At 38.5% G+C, this 17,949-nt stretch overlaps 1 protein-coding gene and 1 long non-coding RNA gene across 6 annotated transcripts in view; one reads left to right on the top strand and one right to left on the bottom strand.

Moving 5' to 3' along the window:
- The window catches only part of LOC126864517 (RNA binding protein fox-1 homolog 2-like), a 350,319-nt gene that overhangs the window by 122,163 nt on the left and 210,207 nt on the right, over positions 1–17,949 (bottom strand). The gene's annotated exons all lie outside the window — the stretch shown is intronic.
- The window catches only part of LOC126864547 (uncharacterized), a 39,148-nt gene continuing 29,697 nt past the window's right edge, over positions 8,499–17,949 (top strand). The window contains exon 1 of the long non-coding RNA XR_007689217.1: positions 8,499–16,353. This is a non-coding gene — a long non-coding RNA (uncharacterized LOC126864547). The remainder of the gene's footprint in view (positions 16,354–17,949) is intronic.

Below are 17,949 nucleotides of genomic sequence, written 5' to 3' on the forward strand. Positions count from 1 at the left end.
CAATTGAAAGAGATGGATCATCAACTTATCATCCGAATGGTCAATACTTGTAAATTAATGATTTACATGTAGCATACAGAAATCTCTAGATTTTCTCAGACAGCATCCAAATAAATTATTCCGATGTTAGTAAAATTTGAAACTTTGCTCCCAATGAAAATTTCTCATCGTCCATTGACAATTGAATTAGCTAACGAGTAAACTTCCTTTAAACGTTTTCAACTTCTTAAAAAGCACGGCAAGCTTCTATACAAATTTTTTGAAAAAAGAAAACAAAAATAAGAAAGAATATTATTCTTCCAAAAATTATTCATAAATATGTAACAATTGGCGATTGCATAAAAGAATTCGTATGTATTTTAGTAAATATCGTTGTCGAAACTGTCATTTGTTTGCGAATTTGGCTTGTGAGTCAGTCTCGATGAATCAGAGATAATTTTCGAGCGTCTTGCAAACACTTTGTGCAAGCACTCGTTGACCTGAACGCGTTTAATCTTACGGTTCAGAGACACAGGGTGCCTCGTTTCCTGTGATAGATGTTGCAGGAAGCTCGTAGTATTTTTGGAGAGGGTCATTCGTAGTAATTGCACAACCGAAATCTACCATTTCGCGACATTGCTCGTGAATCTCAACTTTACGATCCACCGACAAAAAACGTATTCTCTCGTCTTAACGATTAAACAACGGCAAAATTTTCTACCAATTAATCGCGTGATCTCAACAGAGAAGAATCGAAGATTCGATAGAAGACTCGAATAAAACATTAATTAAATTTTGACTGGAGTAAAAAAAAAAAAAAAAAGAAATATTACAAATTGCGTCCTGTTCTGCAAATGTTAAACGATCCACGAGTCGAAATGAAAAAAACACGGGTCTATGTGACAACAAATAAAAAAAAAAAAAGAAGAAAAACAACTCGGGAACAGGGAGCCTTTTTACACAAGTCGATCCTTTATTTCATTCCCGTTCGATTTTCACCGGTATACGGATTCGATCAGCGACGCACGACCTCCATTCCGATTAAACGAACGTCCAGCCAGAACTTTTAATTACTTGTTTGCGTTATCCAAGCCTCGATGCGCGTCAGATCGAACAACCGGCATCCGAGTCCTGCAATTTTCGCTCGGTCTCCGAACCTTTTCACCTTTCATCCTCTTCGAATCTTCCCTTTCTTACTTCGACCGCCCTCTTGGTTCGTTAATGAGAAAACTTTGACAGAAGTAACCGAATGTTACCCAGGCTGGAATAATAAACACGCGAACACTAGTTTCTGGGAATTTATCTTTAGTTCGATATCCACTCGGCTTTGCATTGTACTTGGTTCACTGATAACCGATAGACGTTATCAATCGAAGGAACGAGTGCCCTTTGTGGAAGGAAATTTAAGAATCGAAGATAGAATTCACTCTGTGAGTGGATTATTCGTCTCTTTCGCCCTTTTATCTCGCAGTTTTCCATCTTGGAAAATGCGGGATGAAAAAATTGGTAGAACGATCGAATCGCGTTGAACGGCGGATCAGTATGCAGGTATTTGCAGCCATATCGATGATGCGAGTGATGTATTAACGGGAGACTTTTTAGATGACTCTGATGGATTATGACGTGTTCGATATTCGCTGTGATATTGTTCCAATTAAATTCATAGTGTTGTCGTGATTTCGTTTCGTTAAATTATTATTAATTCGACACCCGAAATATCGTTCCTGTCAATTTGTAGCGTAACTTTCGAGAAGTCATGAAAGAGCACGTATCTTAAATGAAGTTTCGAAATTTTTTATTCCCTACGAACTCGATAAATTATCCGAATTCAAAATTCAAGTTGTCGCTGGGTTCTTGAAACTACATAGAAAACTAATACCTTGGGAATTTAAAGAATCTATAACGAACCTTTCACAAAATTCCTTCAAACAGAGAGAAAAATATTGTTCCGTTTCGTCGATCAGAATGCAAATATTCTTGAAAAAATTCGTATCTCTGATTAAACAAAAATTACAAGTGTATCTTGTAATTACGCGTCGTTGCGCGTTAGACAAGGATTACCAACATTTCTGACGAGGTAACCAAGCGAAAATCAATATGAAATTACTAGCGGCGCGAAACGTAATGGCGAAAAGAAAAGTAATACGTAATCGCTAACAGCTAACTTATACTCGAAAATAGTGGACGATAATTCTGAGACGCGGGTTAGTGACCGGGCAACCAGCCGTACAATTTCCGTGCGACCTGTATCCAGTTGAAGAATTATTACATGTTTTACCGCGAAGCAACGCGGGCAACCGTGAAGCCAGTTCCTTGTAAGTTTCTCTCGCGATTTTGTCTGATCCCGAAGGATTTCTTCTCTTTACGGTGGAGGAGTCATCGAACGATGTGTCGAACTGAACCTTTCAAAGTTCCAGAACGCCTGAAGAAATTGCAACTGTACGTATACATGATCGAGATGGAAGAAAAGTTTGATTATGTGTCGAGAGGCGATGAGTAAATGCAATGAGAGATGTTGCAAGCTGGTGCTTTGAAGAATTGGTAAGAGATAGTATCGGGTTGGCAACTAAGTGATTGCGGAATTTGTCAATACCACCTAGTGACAATATCCGCAATCACTTAGTTGCCAACTCAATATTAACCTGTTTCTATTTGTGGACCACGTGGTATTTTACGCGTTTAATTTTCTATGCAACCGATGGAATGTTGGTTCGTGCGTAAAAGGCTTCGAAAATAATCGAGATGGAAGAAAAGTTTGATTATGTGTCGACAGGCGATGAGTAAATGCAACGAGAGATGTTGCAAGCTGGTGCTTTGAAGAATTGGTAAGAGATAGTGTAACTTACGTGTTAAAATATAAATTTTATAACCCTGTTAATCGCAGTGTTATACCCTCTCAACTACCCCTATTGTCTTAACGGAAATCGGGGGATCGATCGACTCGTGGTGTCGATTATTATAATCGTAACGGGAATTTACTACTCCCGTTGACGTGTTTCCTTGCGATTGCGTCTCCCTGCGATTGGTCGAAAATTGCAGATAGTATTGGGTTGGCAACTAAGTGATTGCGGAATTTGTCAATACCACCCAGTGACAAAATCCGCAATCACTTAGTTGCCAACTCAATATTAACCTGTTTCTATTTGTGGACCAGATACTTTACGCGTTTAATTTTCTATGCAACTGATGGAATGTTGGTTCGCACGAAAAAGGCTTCGAAAATAATCGAGATGGAAGAAAAGTTTGATCATGTGTCGACAGGCGATGAGTAAATGCAACGAGAGATGTTACAAGCTGGTGCTTTGAAGAATTAGTAAGAGATAGTATCGGGTTGGCAACTAAGTGATTGCGGAATTTGTCAATACCACCCAGTGACAAAATCCGCAATCACTTAGTTGCCAACTCAATATTAACCTGTTTCTATTTGTGGACCAGATACTTTACGCGTTTAATTTTCTATGCAACTGATGGAATGTTGGTTCGCGCGAAAAAGGCTTTGAAAATTTATCTTTGAAAGTACAGTAATACTGGTGTGATATTTCGATGAAACGTATGAGAGATGTTTACTTCTTAAAAGTAGACCAAGTCGAAAATAGAAGGTTTTCCTCGGAACAGCAAAGTAATTCATGATTTCGACAGAAGATTATTACCGATCCCAGTTCCTAAACCTCTCTCCAATCTACTTATTACAGACACTTTAATCTCCATCGTTCATCACCAAGCTATTAAATGGCTCTTACGATTCTTAATGTTTCCTGCTTCGAGAACACGGAAACCCACGTGCGTGTTTGTATGGCTCGCAGTTTTATAACCTAACCTGAACCAGTAAAAAGAACGTGTAACTCGTGCAAGATTCGCGAACAAATATCGTACGACTCGATTTCACGGATGGCGAGTCTCGATCGAGAAGAGACCAACTGGCTCGTTCATTAACGATACGAACGTAATACGAAGAATAATTTTTATCTCGAACATCTATGTTTGGTTTGATCTTCAGTACACGCTATCAATGCTATGCGATATAATTTATACGTTAGAACGAATCTATTTGTTGTAGAATCTGCTTCGTTCTAACATCTGTTCGTTTTAACATATGTTCGAACGTTATATTACAAACACTAAGATTATATTTATAACTTTCGATAGAATTTGATAGATAAATCTAGAATTTAACGATGCGAACTTTTCGACATAGGATTCATTGCTAGCAAACACCATTCGTTTTAGCATATCAAACGATATTTGATTTGATTTACTGATTTAACCAACGAACGGAAGAACCAAACATCTTCTTTGAAATACTAGATCGCGAGGATGACGTGTCCTTCTCTCGCAATGTGTTCCTTGTCGATTAATAGACCAGCCGGAGCTGAATGTTAATTTGCGTGTCTGGTACATGGTAGAAGCATAGGAAAAGGAAAAAAGAAAGAAAAAAGGGAATAACCGATAACAGGAGGAAACCTGATTGCTGGGAAAGTGCAACGAAGCGCGCCAGGTATGATAATAAAGACCGGGTTGGTTCGAGTCGGTCCGGCGATTTTCATACTATTTTTAGAAGGTGTGTACGTTCACGTATCACTAGGATGAATGAAACATGCACACGTTCGAGCGCACCGCTGCAAGTTATTCATCGGCGTTCTCTATGTATCGAGATTCCTTTTACTCTGTGTTTCTCTTGTAAGTCAAACGAGTTTCCATTTTTCCGAGTTTTAGTTTCTTCATTAGAAATGATTCGCTTCCTAAACGATTAGGAATCGTCATTTTTCGAAATTTCACATCGTATCAAGATTAAGAATCTTGTTCGTTTTTCAATTGTAAATTTCAGTTATAAAATCAGTATACGCAAGTCCGTATGAGTATTAGGTTGTCCGAAAAGTTTCTTTCGTCTCATAAGGTGATAATAGATGAACAACAATTTCTGTTTTATATTATTTTCTTGTATTAGGTATGATCCATTTCGTTCTATTTCTATTATTATGTTCGTGCATAATTCAATAAACTAATATAAAACAAAAAACATTGTGCGTTTATTATTTCCCTATAAAACGAAAGAAACTTTTCGGACAAGCTAATATAAATACAGAACGCATTTGAGTTTTCGAATATCTACAGATAAAAATTGCTACTTTTTTCGATTCGATAATCTTGTAATTAAATTACATCAGTGTGAACATAATTCGCGAGCCTCGATAGAATTGATTGGATTTGAGAGATGGGAAATTAGTGATTGCGTTGTAGGTATACAATTAGATTCAACGAAAATTGTCTTCGCTTGGGAACGCGATATCTCGCGAGAAACGATCGGTTCGATTTTGATCGCTAAACGACGTATCGCGTGTCGCACGACACCCGGTATATAGCAACTCTCGAAGGGGTAGCGCGTGTGCAGGGGTACGCGTGTTAATTCACAACGAACATGCGACGCGAAGACGAAGAAACTCTACTGTGCGTGAGGATTACAGAAAGCTCTCTTTACGCGGGAAAACATTTTCCACTTCATCTTTCCAATTTCTATCAATTATACATTAAATCGATATTAAACGTGAAACAATTTATTACTTAATGCGTTAAAAATGTTATCACTCTTGTTACACTGTGTAGCTTTAATAAACTATATTTTTTAAACGATTTGTTGATGTAAAATTTATCAATTTAGAGATACGTTATCTTTCTCGCTAGGATTTATGCCTTTCGTTTCTAAACGAATAAATAATTTAGAATATTCAATACATTTAAAATGTATGGCATAGAATTTACATTCTAATTATAATATATATATTTCATATTTATAATTTAAAGAATCTATAGAACTGGTATTTTATAAGTCATAATTTATAAATTGCGTTCTAAACCAGAATAATGAAGCAAACTATGTCAAAGGAAATAACACGGCAAAGCAATCAGTAGCGACGGAATCGAGTGGCGAATTAACAACGCTGTGCGTTAATTGCCATCGCCGTCAGTGGCCCGTGAAATCGTTTTTATTACGGAAAACGAAACCTCGAAGGAACAAGACTTCGCGCGCCTGCAATTAACAACTTTTTCAATGAAACTACCGAGCCCTCTCGCGGGCCAATGCAACGCGACCGTTTAAAAATTCCCTGTTTTCTCAAAGATGACGCTGCTCTGTATTTCATTGCACGTGATCAACGTTCTCCTTTTGCCAAGTCAACAATTAATTTACGTTACTTTCTTAACTCCGAACGCTGCTTCTGCGTCAAGTTAAGTTTCCTGTACTTGTATGAAATGTAAATTCTGAAACTTCGAAATTCGAATACTTAAGATAAGGAAGAAAAATGTTGTTACGGGCGAATCATGTTCGTAAATCATTCTTTGGTCTGCGTATTAATTTCCTGAGGTTTCACGACGCTGAAATATTTTGTCATAATTTTGGATGAAAATGCAAAGTTCATTTATAAATATCAATGACCGCAACGCCAGCGTAATTCTGCTGGCTCGTTGACACGCCCTTGCCAACAGATTTATCATTTTCTCGCTCTTACAGTCGAGAAATGAACACGTATTTATCTTCGTAATCCTGGTTTTTTCCATTATCTTTTTTCTAATCTCGTTGGTAATAATTTGAAAACGAGCACGAACCTTACGAATACGAAATCTGACAGGAATGCGCAATGAATAAAAGTTTGTGCCGTCGATCAGTCGATTCTTGCAATCGCGTAGAAAATGTGACGTTAGAATTTCGAAAATCTATAAGGAAACCTATCTACGAGAAAATTTCGATGACCTATTTTAAAGTAAGAAAATAATTTACAAGAAGATAATGAAAAATTTCGCATTTTATCAAAAGTGATAGAAGTGACTCTCGAGTACAAATATTTCTCACGGAATTTCCGCGAAATATAAAAGAAACGCACAAAGAGGAAACACGTTGAAAAACAGGAGAAACTGGGTGTCAAAGGCGAAAACGCTTAATTAAGGCGTCGTTCGAGCGCCTCACCCCTGTTCGCTTCGAAACGATTTTTAAACCACCTCGTTACCCTTTCTTCTTCCCTTTTTTTTCCGCGTTCGAGAAACCGGAGGTGGTCGATCCACGACGAGAAAAAAGAAGGTTCTCGCGAGTAGACTCGCGAGGGAACGCTTTTACCCCCGGTGGAAAATAAAAAATGCTTGCCTCGAGGGACAATACAACCCCCATGACATGCTGCGAACGCGCACGACCCTCTTTTACCGTAACAAGAGGCTTAGCTAACGAGCCGAGGGTTCGGGGGTCCCTTTTTACCCAACACACCGACCACTTCTCCATACTTTGTACAGGAGAGTCGTTGCATTCCATTAACGAAAGATTTACGCAAGCAGCTTCTTCCCGATCATTGTTCGATTTGGAGAAAATTACTTAGGGGAAAATTATTTAGGGAAGATTACTCGAGAGCAGGGAGCATTACATTAGTCTCGAACGTAGCTGGATTTGAGAATCGAGAGAAATGATCGTTGAATTTTTGAGTAAGGGGAAATATTATTGTATGTGTATGTCTTCTGTCATGTTGGACCTACGAACGTGGATATTTTGTTACACATTGGTTATAGGGATCATTATCGTCGCTCTGTAACGAATAAATCATGATTACGATGAGAAATAATTTAATTTTTATATATAGCACATTTAATTTCTTCGAATACAGTTGAAAATTGTTAAAATGCGAATAGAGCAAAGAAGGTATATCGCTTATTGAGATAACTAATAGTATTCTGTAGCAAATAAATTAACATAGCAATGAAGAGTAACTTGATCTATGCACTGCGTAAACAATTTTTTCAATTAACCTTGGAAACTGTTATAAGTAATAAAAGTATAGGGTATTTACATATACATGCATATGTATATTAAGACAAGTATATTTGCTGAGAGGATCAGTGCTGTGGTTTTACGACGAATAAATTCTAATCACAATAATAAATAATGTAATCATTACGTCGCGTAATTAATCCTTTCAAGACCGAATGTTGTTTAGACTTTGGGAAAAAATTCCTTGTGTCGTACATTAATAACAGGAACTTTTTTTCTAGTGTCTTTGTAAAACAGGCGTAATTCATTCAAACTCATAATCGGTTTTATCAATGACAAATATAGTTATCGTCTAGCTGGTTAATAATCTGTCGGAGTGCAGCGTCGCGTGCGCTTAATACCGAGCGCGAAAGAATTTATTTTTCCAACCAGTTTCAAACAGCAGCAATTTTATCGAAAAAAAAAAAATGAAATTCTTTAGTCCTGAATATTCTTCAATTTTTTTATATTATGAGCAGCTACTGGAATAGATCATTATTAACAAAATTTAACGATGCATGAATTATAATTCAAACTATCTTATCTTCATTTTGAAAGGAATATTTTTCAACAAAATAATAAATATTTCATGAAAATAGGACTGTGCGATAGAAATAAATGCAAGCACAGACGACAAGGATGAGAGCCACTGCACGTTGTTGAATACATTATCGTTCGCGTGTAAAGGCGCCTGCCCCCCTCCCCCCCTCTGAAAATGGACCCTTTTCGAATCCTCCCCTTGCTCCTGTTCGCTAAGGGGTACCGTTTTGTTGTGCAGAGTGTATGCAGCTTGCTGCATCATGAGAAAGATTCGCTGCGTCCAAAGTAAAAGGTGAATAAATATCACGCATCGCTCTACAACGTCTTTTGCTACCTACTCCAATTGATATTCATGTATCGGTTTAATTCAGTTATATCCGAATGTTATTTTTTCACATTTCCGTTTCAGAATAACATTTTCCTTTTTCAATGATTCGCTTGTTGTTTTAACTATCCAAATAGAGGAGTTACGTGAAATATAAACATCGATGCTACTGGACTGTATAGTAAAATTCGTGCCATCAAAAATCAATGATCGAATGAGAATCGTTTGAAAAGAATTTCGCGAAAATCGAAGTTCGAAATATAAATACGCGTATATCTGAATGTTTGGTGGAAAGGTGAAATTTTATACGCAAGTAACAACACTGGAGGATGAGCTTGTTTTCTTCAACCTAATGGAAATCACGAAATATTAGGTTGTCCGAAAAGTGTCTTTCTTTTACAGACACGTCTTTTACAACGACGCGTTTCTATACAAACATGAAACCTAATCCGTCGAACGTTGTGATCTTTATTTTGATAGAACAAAATGGGTCATACGTAATTCGATAAAATAATATAAAACGGAAAATCTTGTGCGTCCATTATTTCCTTATAAAACGAAAGAAACTTTTCGCATCACCTGATACATGTGACGACGTATTTAGCGACAAAATTCCTGATATTGCTGTATACAAATTCTTCAAATCCTTGAATATTATTTAAACCAGAACACCATATTTTTATTCATATATATATATATATATATATATGTATCTCCCACGAGTGGAAGGTAACGTTAGCCAGTGCTTGCACGCTATTAGAAACTCCCAAGCCCGAATGCTCACCCTGAACACGCCACTGATCCAAACTGAAATCGTTCACTCACGACACGCGGTGAATTATAAATCACGGTTGCCCGAGTGGTGCGAGCGGAGCGTCCATTCATCGAAAACCGGGATGGCGTTCACGCCTCGAATGTGAAATCGAAAACTGGGACGGCAGAAATTCGGGCCGTTCCTCCGCTATCAGAAAATCTCTGTCGCCCGAAGCGGAGAAACACTAGTGGGACAGCCTTCATGTACAATCCGTCGTTATATCGTTCCACAATTGACAAGCTATCGGCTCTTCAATTTACCTTGTGAAACGATCGCGCGATAGAAATCCGCCAGGGAGACCTCACTGATGTAACCGGAGGAACAGATGCTTCTTCAATTTTTCTAGGAACTTTCTCGAGATGAGAAGCTAACAAATAGGTTCTTCAATCTCTACACGTCTACCTATAGACTCGCGGAGATGTCGCTTTTTATTTATTTATCGAATAATTTATAGATTCTATAAATTATCTAGCGATAATCTCGACATGTGAATACCGCCGACAGGATTTTTGATTTCACTCGTTTTTCGATTGCTTTTAGTAGCTTTTTTTTTTGCAAAAAGTGTGTTTGACGTGGCTTCCATTGATTTGATAATTTATAAGCTCTAAAAAGATAGTATTAGAAAAATAATGTTCAAGCTGAATCTGGAAATTGAAATCTTGATATTTGTTGTCTTATGTGAACAAAGGGAGAATTTAAGAGAATTTCTCGTATTGCATAACAATCGAGAGTTAAATCTCCTCTTTATGGATTCATTTTTTAGATTCTCACCGAGACGTTTTCTGTAGGAGGAAAAATAGAGAGGATAAAACGAGAGGCGGGTGTTTTCCTAGGGGAATTATCGTTGCTTGAAAATTCATAAATCGAGACAACAAAAAGTGGTTTCCATGGACAAAAGAGGATTCCGGAGACGGTGTTATACATCTCGGATGGGAATATCGGTTATACCTGTAATTTTCCTCGCGAATAAGGTCCCGAGGCTGAGGCGAGAAAATTGCTTGCGAAAAGAATTTCGTTCTCGGTGACGATCCTCATCTAATTTCGTCGATGAGACGCGCGCCATTCTCCCTTACGCTCGCGCGAGGAATTCGATTTGCTCGCGCAGAAAGGGGAGACGAAACGAGAGAAAAAAAAACAAGAAAGAAGCACGAGAAGAAAGTATAAATAAGTAAGCATGCGAGAAACTCAAGAGAGAAAACCGATCTTCTCTTTCATATCAATCTCTGTGCATCGATTAGACTATCGAGTGCCGTGTTACTTGATCACATACTGAGAACTTGATTTTTTATGTAACTAGAATAATCTGTGCGTAGAAGATAAAATTAATCGCTGTCTACTCGATATAGATATAATTTCTTACGAATTTCAGCTTCGACGTTACAAATGAACATTCTGAGGAACAATGCTAACGAGGAACGAGTATCAGATCAAACTTGATGATTCAAATCAAACACAGAATTTCTCGTATCTGTGTATCTGTGTGGAAACTAAAAGTCGACAATCTGATGACGAATATTACAAAAGAAGACGCGTCAGAGCAGAATTAATGAATCACTATCGACAAACACCCCATTCAGCAGTCTCAATTCAAAACATTTAATCGAAAAAAGCAAAGTCCATGTGAAAGTTCTCGTTTCACGATGTACGAACGTAGTTTGGAAACGAGATCGAGATCCAACAAGATATGGAGTGGAAAGAAGGCCACGAATATCGTTTCATCGTCGTGATATCCCATCTCTATTCATAGAGAGACAATGGAACGCGAGGTTCAAACAGCTTAACATAATGATCAACGCTCGAACTACGCGACGCCGAATCGGTAAATCGCGTCTGAACGCCTTGAACTCCTTTAATCCGAGTAATTGGTCGAGATCTGGTTAATTGGATTGAGCGAGTTCGCGAAGCGTCGGAAATTTGCGAGATTCTTCTTGATTTGAGATGTTTGAGGATGTTGAAGGATATTGGGCTCTTGTAATATCGTGATTCTTTTAGGAATTCTCAGGAATCTGGATAAGAAATTTTCCTCGGATCAAGCATAATCGGCGTCCATTTATTTCAAACTGCTTGCAAGACTAAAGTAAAATAAAAAAAGAGAATAAAAAAATAATATCGAATGCAATTTTGATACTGTACGTTTGATTCTTTTTATTCTTCGATAGGACTCGTCGATTCCGAATTCGAGAAATTTTCTCTCAAACTATCTAGTTAACGATATTTTTTACTTGATAACGATCTATTACAATTTAATTTTTGTTAACAAAAAATCTGTATATGGATGATCTTAAAGAATCCTAAAATACCCGGTGTATCAAGGAAACGTGATCAAAGAAAGACCAAAATGACGATGAAGAATAAGCCCGGATATGTGTCAGCAGGTGTATAAAGTCTCTGTGTGCGTACTGTGTTAGAGAGTGTAACGACAGCGGACGAACAATGCGTTAACGGGAATTAAGAGCACGGTGTTAACAAACTGTGCAATCGTTGGACGATATACACACGAGAATCGGAGATTACATATTTGTCGTAGCAAACAGCAGTGGAACGACGAGTCTCAGTGTTCAGAGAAAGGATCTACTAAAAGTTAGCCTAGGTAACCTCGGGATAGTCGCATCCGACAAAGCATGACCTTTCCAGTCACATTCCCCTCTTAAATATTTCAAGTATTCCGCTTATATCGATACGATATCTCGTCGAGTAAAATATGCTGTCTATTCCTAGACGATAACAACGTTTACAAAGTAGTATCGAGGCTAAACCTCAGTCTCGCTGTCGTTGAACCGCCCAGCGTTACAAATTCCAACAATCTTAAACGCAATTTCTTTTCTAGTTGAATTCGTAATTTCATTATCATACATCTGGTTATCGTGTTGTGTTGCAGAAACATTTGCCAAAATCTAGGTACAGAGCTTCTCAATAAGACTGAATAACAGAGTTTCTTGTTAATAAGCTACTTGAGTAGTAAAGAATATGACAGCGTATTACACGATGTATTACACGATACAAAGTGATTGCACTTCGAACGAGTAGAAGTTTTCACGATAATCAGAATATTTCGATGAAGAGATGCTTCTAATGCAGTTGCATAGTCTTGTTAGTCAGATACTTGTTTGGATAAAAATTTGAAGTGCTATTTCAGTGAAAAGAATTATTTCAATGAAATGCTTGAATATCGATGAAAAATAATAATTTTTCCAACACTCGCTAGACTTTCCTACGTCAAGGAGATATAACGGAAAAGATGAATCGGAAGAAATCTCACATTCGACTCATCGTTGAATTTCATGTTGAATTTCTCGAGCCTCGGCATCTTTAATTCATAAATTTACGTACAACAGGGTGGTTAACCAGACATTAAGAAATTAACTTAACACAGCCCTCGAAGTAGGGCACCTCTTTCAGAGAGATAATCTTTTCTCCCCCGAAGCGAAGCTTAATGATTGCGTAGAGGTGGCGGTCACGAAGAAATTCTTGGACGTTCCTTTAGATAAGCGTGCAAAGCGAGTTAACGGGGTATGAAGCTCGAGAGTCTTTTCTTTTCTTCCTTATTTTTTCTATTTTTCTATTTTTTTTTTTTTTTTTTTTTTTTTCTAGCTATACGAAACGAGTCATCCGTTCTAGAAAAGAAGCGAGTCTCGGATATTGAATTTCGTGCAGTGAATTTCATATCGGAGCAGAGGAAATTCCTTTACTATTTTTTGATTTGTAGTCGACCGTACGGTGAATATTAACGAGGCATTAAAGGTTCCGTTAGCAGACTGGGTCATGCTTTTTAACCTGATAAACTCACTTTTCTCTACGAATCGCGCAAACGAATCTTAATTGCTCTGTATCATGTGAAAGAATATCGAACGATATTACGAAGGTAGATGTCTGTTAATTTGCTTCCCGATAATGCTGATTTTTATTTGAATACGTAGTACACCGCATAATATATTATTACGTACGGTTGCTCACGGAAGTATTTGCACGTTTGTAGAAGATTGTTTATCGCGACCGTTGTTTCTTCATCGACGTCACACAACCGTCAACTACCAAACGCACCCATTATCCTTCTCATTACGTGTCAATCTCTAACCAACATTTTTATTCTACCAAAAATCCACCTAAGTAAAACATCGAATAACGTATTATTTCGTATGATCAATCTCGTCTATCCTCTCTGGAAAATTCGCATTTCGTCCATCCAAAAGCTGATTTATCCTGCGTCCTACATCACCTATTATCCGTAACACATATCCGCCATTAAACATTCCAAATCTCTCTAGGAAGATCTAAAATCCCGAAAAAAGCATGCAATCTTTCTCTCTCGCAAGAGAGAAGAAGCATCCATGACCTTTGCGCGTGGCTCGTCCTTCGATTATTTCGGCGATGCGATGGTCCGCGTCGGCGTCGTACGTTTTCTACGCGGACAATAAATGGAACGTGGCTTTCGAGGCTGGTTTTCGCAGGTCCGCTAGTAGGGAGCCGTTTCTACGAGGGGATCTCGTCGCAAGAGAGGAAGAAGGGACGAACACACACACACACACACACACACACACACATGTACACAGAGAAGAGAAAGAGAAAGAGGCAGAGAATTTTGGCACGATGCCATGGTTGCTACAAAGGCTTGCTCTCTCGAGCGCGGAGCTACCGTGTGTTCCGGAGGGTTTCCAAAGGCAGGGTCCCGCCTCGATGCTCCTCAGCCTCTCTCTAGCCTTTAGTTCTGTCTTTCTCTCTGCTGTGCCAACCTACCCAGTCGACCCTAACCTCCAAATCGGCCGGGTCTGGATATCCCTCCCTAGGCGCACGTCGGAACAAAAACCTGCGACTTAGAGGCTGCATGAGAAACGTGGCGAGCCTTCTGGCCCTGGCTGGCGCGTGCGTGGCCCGATTCTTCGACACGCCAATGCGATTTTTCGGAGCCGGATTGTGGAATCAAATGCAGCCTGGAGCGGTTAAATTAACCGCTAGGTAGGCAAACCTCGGGTCATTCGACGATTTTCGTAGCAAGTGAAATTTCACTCGTAAATCTCTTGCGAACGAATTTTTATTTTTCGCGGAAAACCTTTTAAACGGATAACTTTAAAGCCGATTGTACGATGTAGTTAAAACTTCTGTAAGCATTGCAGAATTTCTACAGATTTTCCAAGAGCTTAGCTTAACTCCGAGCGGTAGCTATGGTGTGTGTAATAATAATAGGGAAAATGACGAGAAAGGACGACGGAGTATACGATGTTACTTTAGAACGTAGTTCGAACGAAAACGACGATAACATTATTCCATCTGGAAAGATGTAATCGTAGATTGGCGATTACTACTTGCAATGTTTGATCTGAGAGTTATTAAGATTGTCGAGCAGAGATTGCAGATAGGTACGGTCGGCTTGATATCATTTGTATGGTTTGAATTAGGGTACGCTGGCGAGATTGCTGATATAGAGTTTGGAAGGTGGAACAAATGGAAACAACAGAACAAGAAGTCGTTGTTCAAATTGCTCTATAAAATAGAGTCGTTTTATTATCTTGGACCGTGAAATTCTCGTATCTCTTTTGGTCTCTATATGTATCAGTATTCGCGTATACGATAACGAACAGATTATCACTGCGACAGATCCTTCATGTTCTCAACAGTGTACCCAATTGTAAAGTTACGTTGTTAAATATTCCTAAATAAATTCTTTGATAACTATAGTCCGTATCGAGACGGGTATTTCGATGATCGAAGCGTAAACAATTCTTTCGAACGCGCAACGAATTCTAAATTTCACGGCGCCAGGGAAAAAGGTGACCACTTTCCAGAGAATTTAATTAACATGGCATCGCGCGACTGACAATTTACGGGCGTGCACTCGACTGCATCATTAGCGGGCCACTTTCGACCAAAGGACGACAGATTTACGAGGTTCGTCGGCTGCGCCTACTCCATTACCTGGCCGTCGAAATCGCGGCACAACCCTCGACCCTTTGATACGCGTGTAACAATCACGCTGGGCGGATCTTGCTCGCGCCTACAACTCGACCTGACCCCCTACGTTGATCGAACGTTCAGGCATTTACCCTCCGACAGTGAGTACGTAATTCGCTTATTGCTAATATAAAAGTCCTCCTCTACAAATTGCAACTTCCGGGAAATTTCAGCGAAGGGCGTAGGAGGGACTTGTGATTTTTCAATTTAACAATTTAATAATAATTAAACTAGAGAAGGTTTTTCCATGTATTTATGGGAAATGTAAGAACGCAAAGATGCAGAGAATGAGCATGATACGCGCAAAAGTATATAAAATATCCAAAGCAGTGCAACGGTTATAATTTTCCTTTCCTTTTCTATAATTCCTTTTGCTCGCATTTGGGGGAAATTTAAAAGTACAAACACGAACAGAACGCGCACAATATGCAGAAATATAGAAAATGCTCTAATTAACGAGTGAAATAAACTTCTATAAAAATTCTCTATTTCTTTATTTGTATTCAGAGAAATCAATAATCTAGCGATTAGATTTAACCAATGGTTTAACCAATAAAGTTTACACGGAACGGAAACTGCTTTTCTATTGAAAACAAAACTACACGCCTTACAGAAACGTCAATTACTATTTGATCGTCCAGTTTCACGAGGATTTTGCGCTTCAAAAGCACGTATGAAGCGGAATTAAAAGAGATTAAGTCTATGGATCGCCGTCGGTAGAACGAATATAGAGGGAGGGGGTTGGCTAAAAATAAGTAGCCACGGTAATTAAATCTGTCGACTGAAAACTCGGAGAACGTAAATCTTCGCGCATTCGTAGTGTATTTCGCGACACAGTGCGCGGTTGCAGTTTTACGAGCTCGTATATACGTCTTAAGCCTGTGTAATCCGGGATCTTTGTTGGCGCATACGACGTGCTCCGTCGGGTGGAATTTCGAAAAAGACTCAACACGATGATGGAACACTGTGCGTACTTTCAATGGAAAGCAGCGGAAAGGAGCTGTTGTTGGAGACTCGGATGAGACCTTTACGACGAAATGAAGATTAAAAAAGCTGTACCAACGTTAAGAAAGTCTTGGAAGCTTAGAATGATTTTACATGTTGAAAATGATGAAAGTTGAGAGATTTTGGGAGATCGCACCGTCGGTTTTCGTTCACGATATTAAAAATTTGCCGAGTTACGACGAAATTTATGACGATGATCTTGAATTCTTTATATTCCAAGTTTAATCTCAGCTATGTTGACAGTAGAACTACCGAATTGAAGTCTCGACTTTCTTCTTTTATACTTATTAAAGGTATACGGATGCTTGGCAAAATTAATATTAATTTCTATTATGATAGATTTCGATATTAGGATTTCATAAAGATGTTAGGAAGACTTCGATCAAATATTGATCCCTATACTTTGAAATGAATAACCTTTTTCTCTTTCAGAGATATCTTCGATACAATAAATCTTTTATTCAGTTGGTGACATTTAATGTTACTCTTCCATTTATTATGATACACGAATAGTAAGAGATAATATAAACATTCAGACGACGAATTCAATTAAAATCTCAAATAGAGAGTGCAATTAGCTTGCAACATAGAACGCCTAAGTTAATCAAAACTATCTAAAAAATAATATGCTGCAAAAAACTTCTCTATTTTTCTATTTGTTGTTAGCCCTCGTAATTTCAACGATCTATACTATCGAAATATAGAACGAAACGAGACATGTATCCAAAATTATGGTTCATGTCCTACCCAAGCCTATCGATTAGGGACTACAAACATCGTGAATTGGTGATCATGGGGAAAATCGATGGCCCGTGGTGAAATCGAAGGCCGGAGTCCGACGTGGTTTATAAATTATGACAGGAAGCGCAGCGGGTCTCGCTCTTGCTGATTTTATGTCCCTTCCGTGCGCGCATTTTACGCCATAGTTTGCAAGGAACGCTCGTTATGGGCTGTCACGCGTTACTTAGCCTCGATGGAACCGTATTATTTCGCACGTCGTAAAGGTCTCTATAGAAAGTCTCAGTCTGAACTAGAGTGAATTTTTTAATTTGTCTCGTCACTTTACGATCTCATAGCTCCCTCTTTAAACGCTTTTATTCGCATTTTATCATCTGATCACGTTGACGATGATGTAGAATTCTGTAGAAAAAGCCACGATGCATTCTATTCTTAAGTGAAGTACCATTTTTTTTTTTTTTTTTTGCATTTCATCTTGAGTTTGTCAAAATTTTCAAGTTTCGAGTTTCATATCGAGAAGATAGGCTTCGATGATCTCATCTTGGACAATAGAATGGTATTATTGAACGCAACGCTCTAGTAATGGTATCAACGCTAAGAATGGTATCACTAGCGATGCCAATTACCATTCTCGGTGCTATCTTCAAGCTATGAGTAATAACAACACTATGCAGTACATAACGGAGTATCGCCACTTACAGAGCCATTAGCGTCGCTTGCCATCGTGCGAGTATCATTATCGAGCAACGGCTAATTCTCCAATCGCGTACTTTCTGTATAGAAAAAGATGCTAATCTGGTAGTAATCTCAATTTTACTA

Source organism: Bombus huntii, chromosome 4, assembly GCF_024542735.1.
Source record: "Bombus huntii isolate Logan2020A chromosome 4, iyBomHunt1.1, whole genome shotgun sequence".
Lineage (NCBI taxonomy): Eukaryota > Metazoa > Arthropoda > Insecta > Hymenoptera > Apidae > Bombus > Bombus huntii.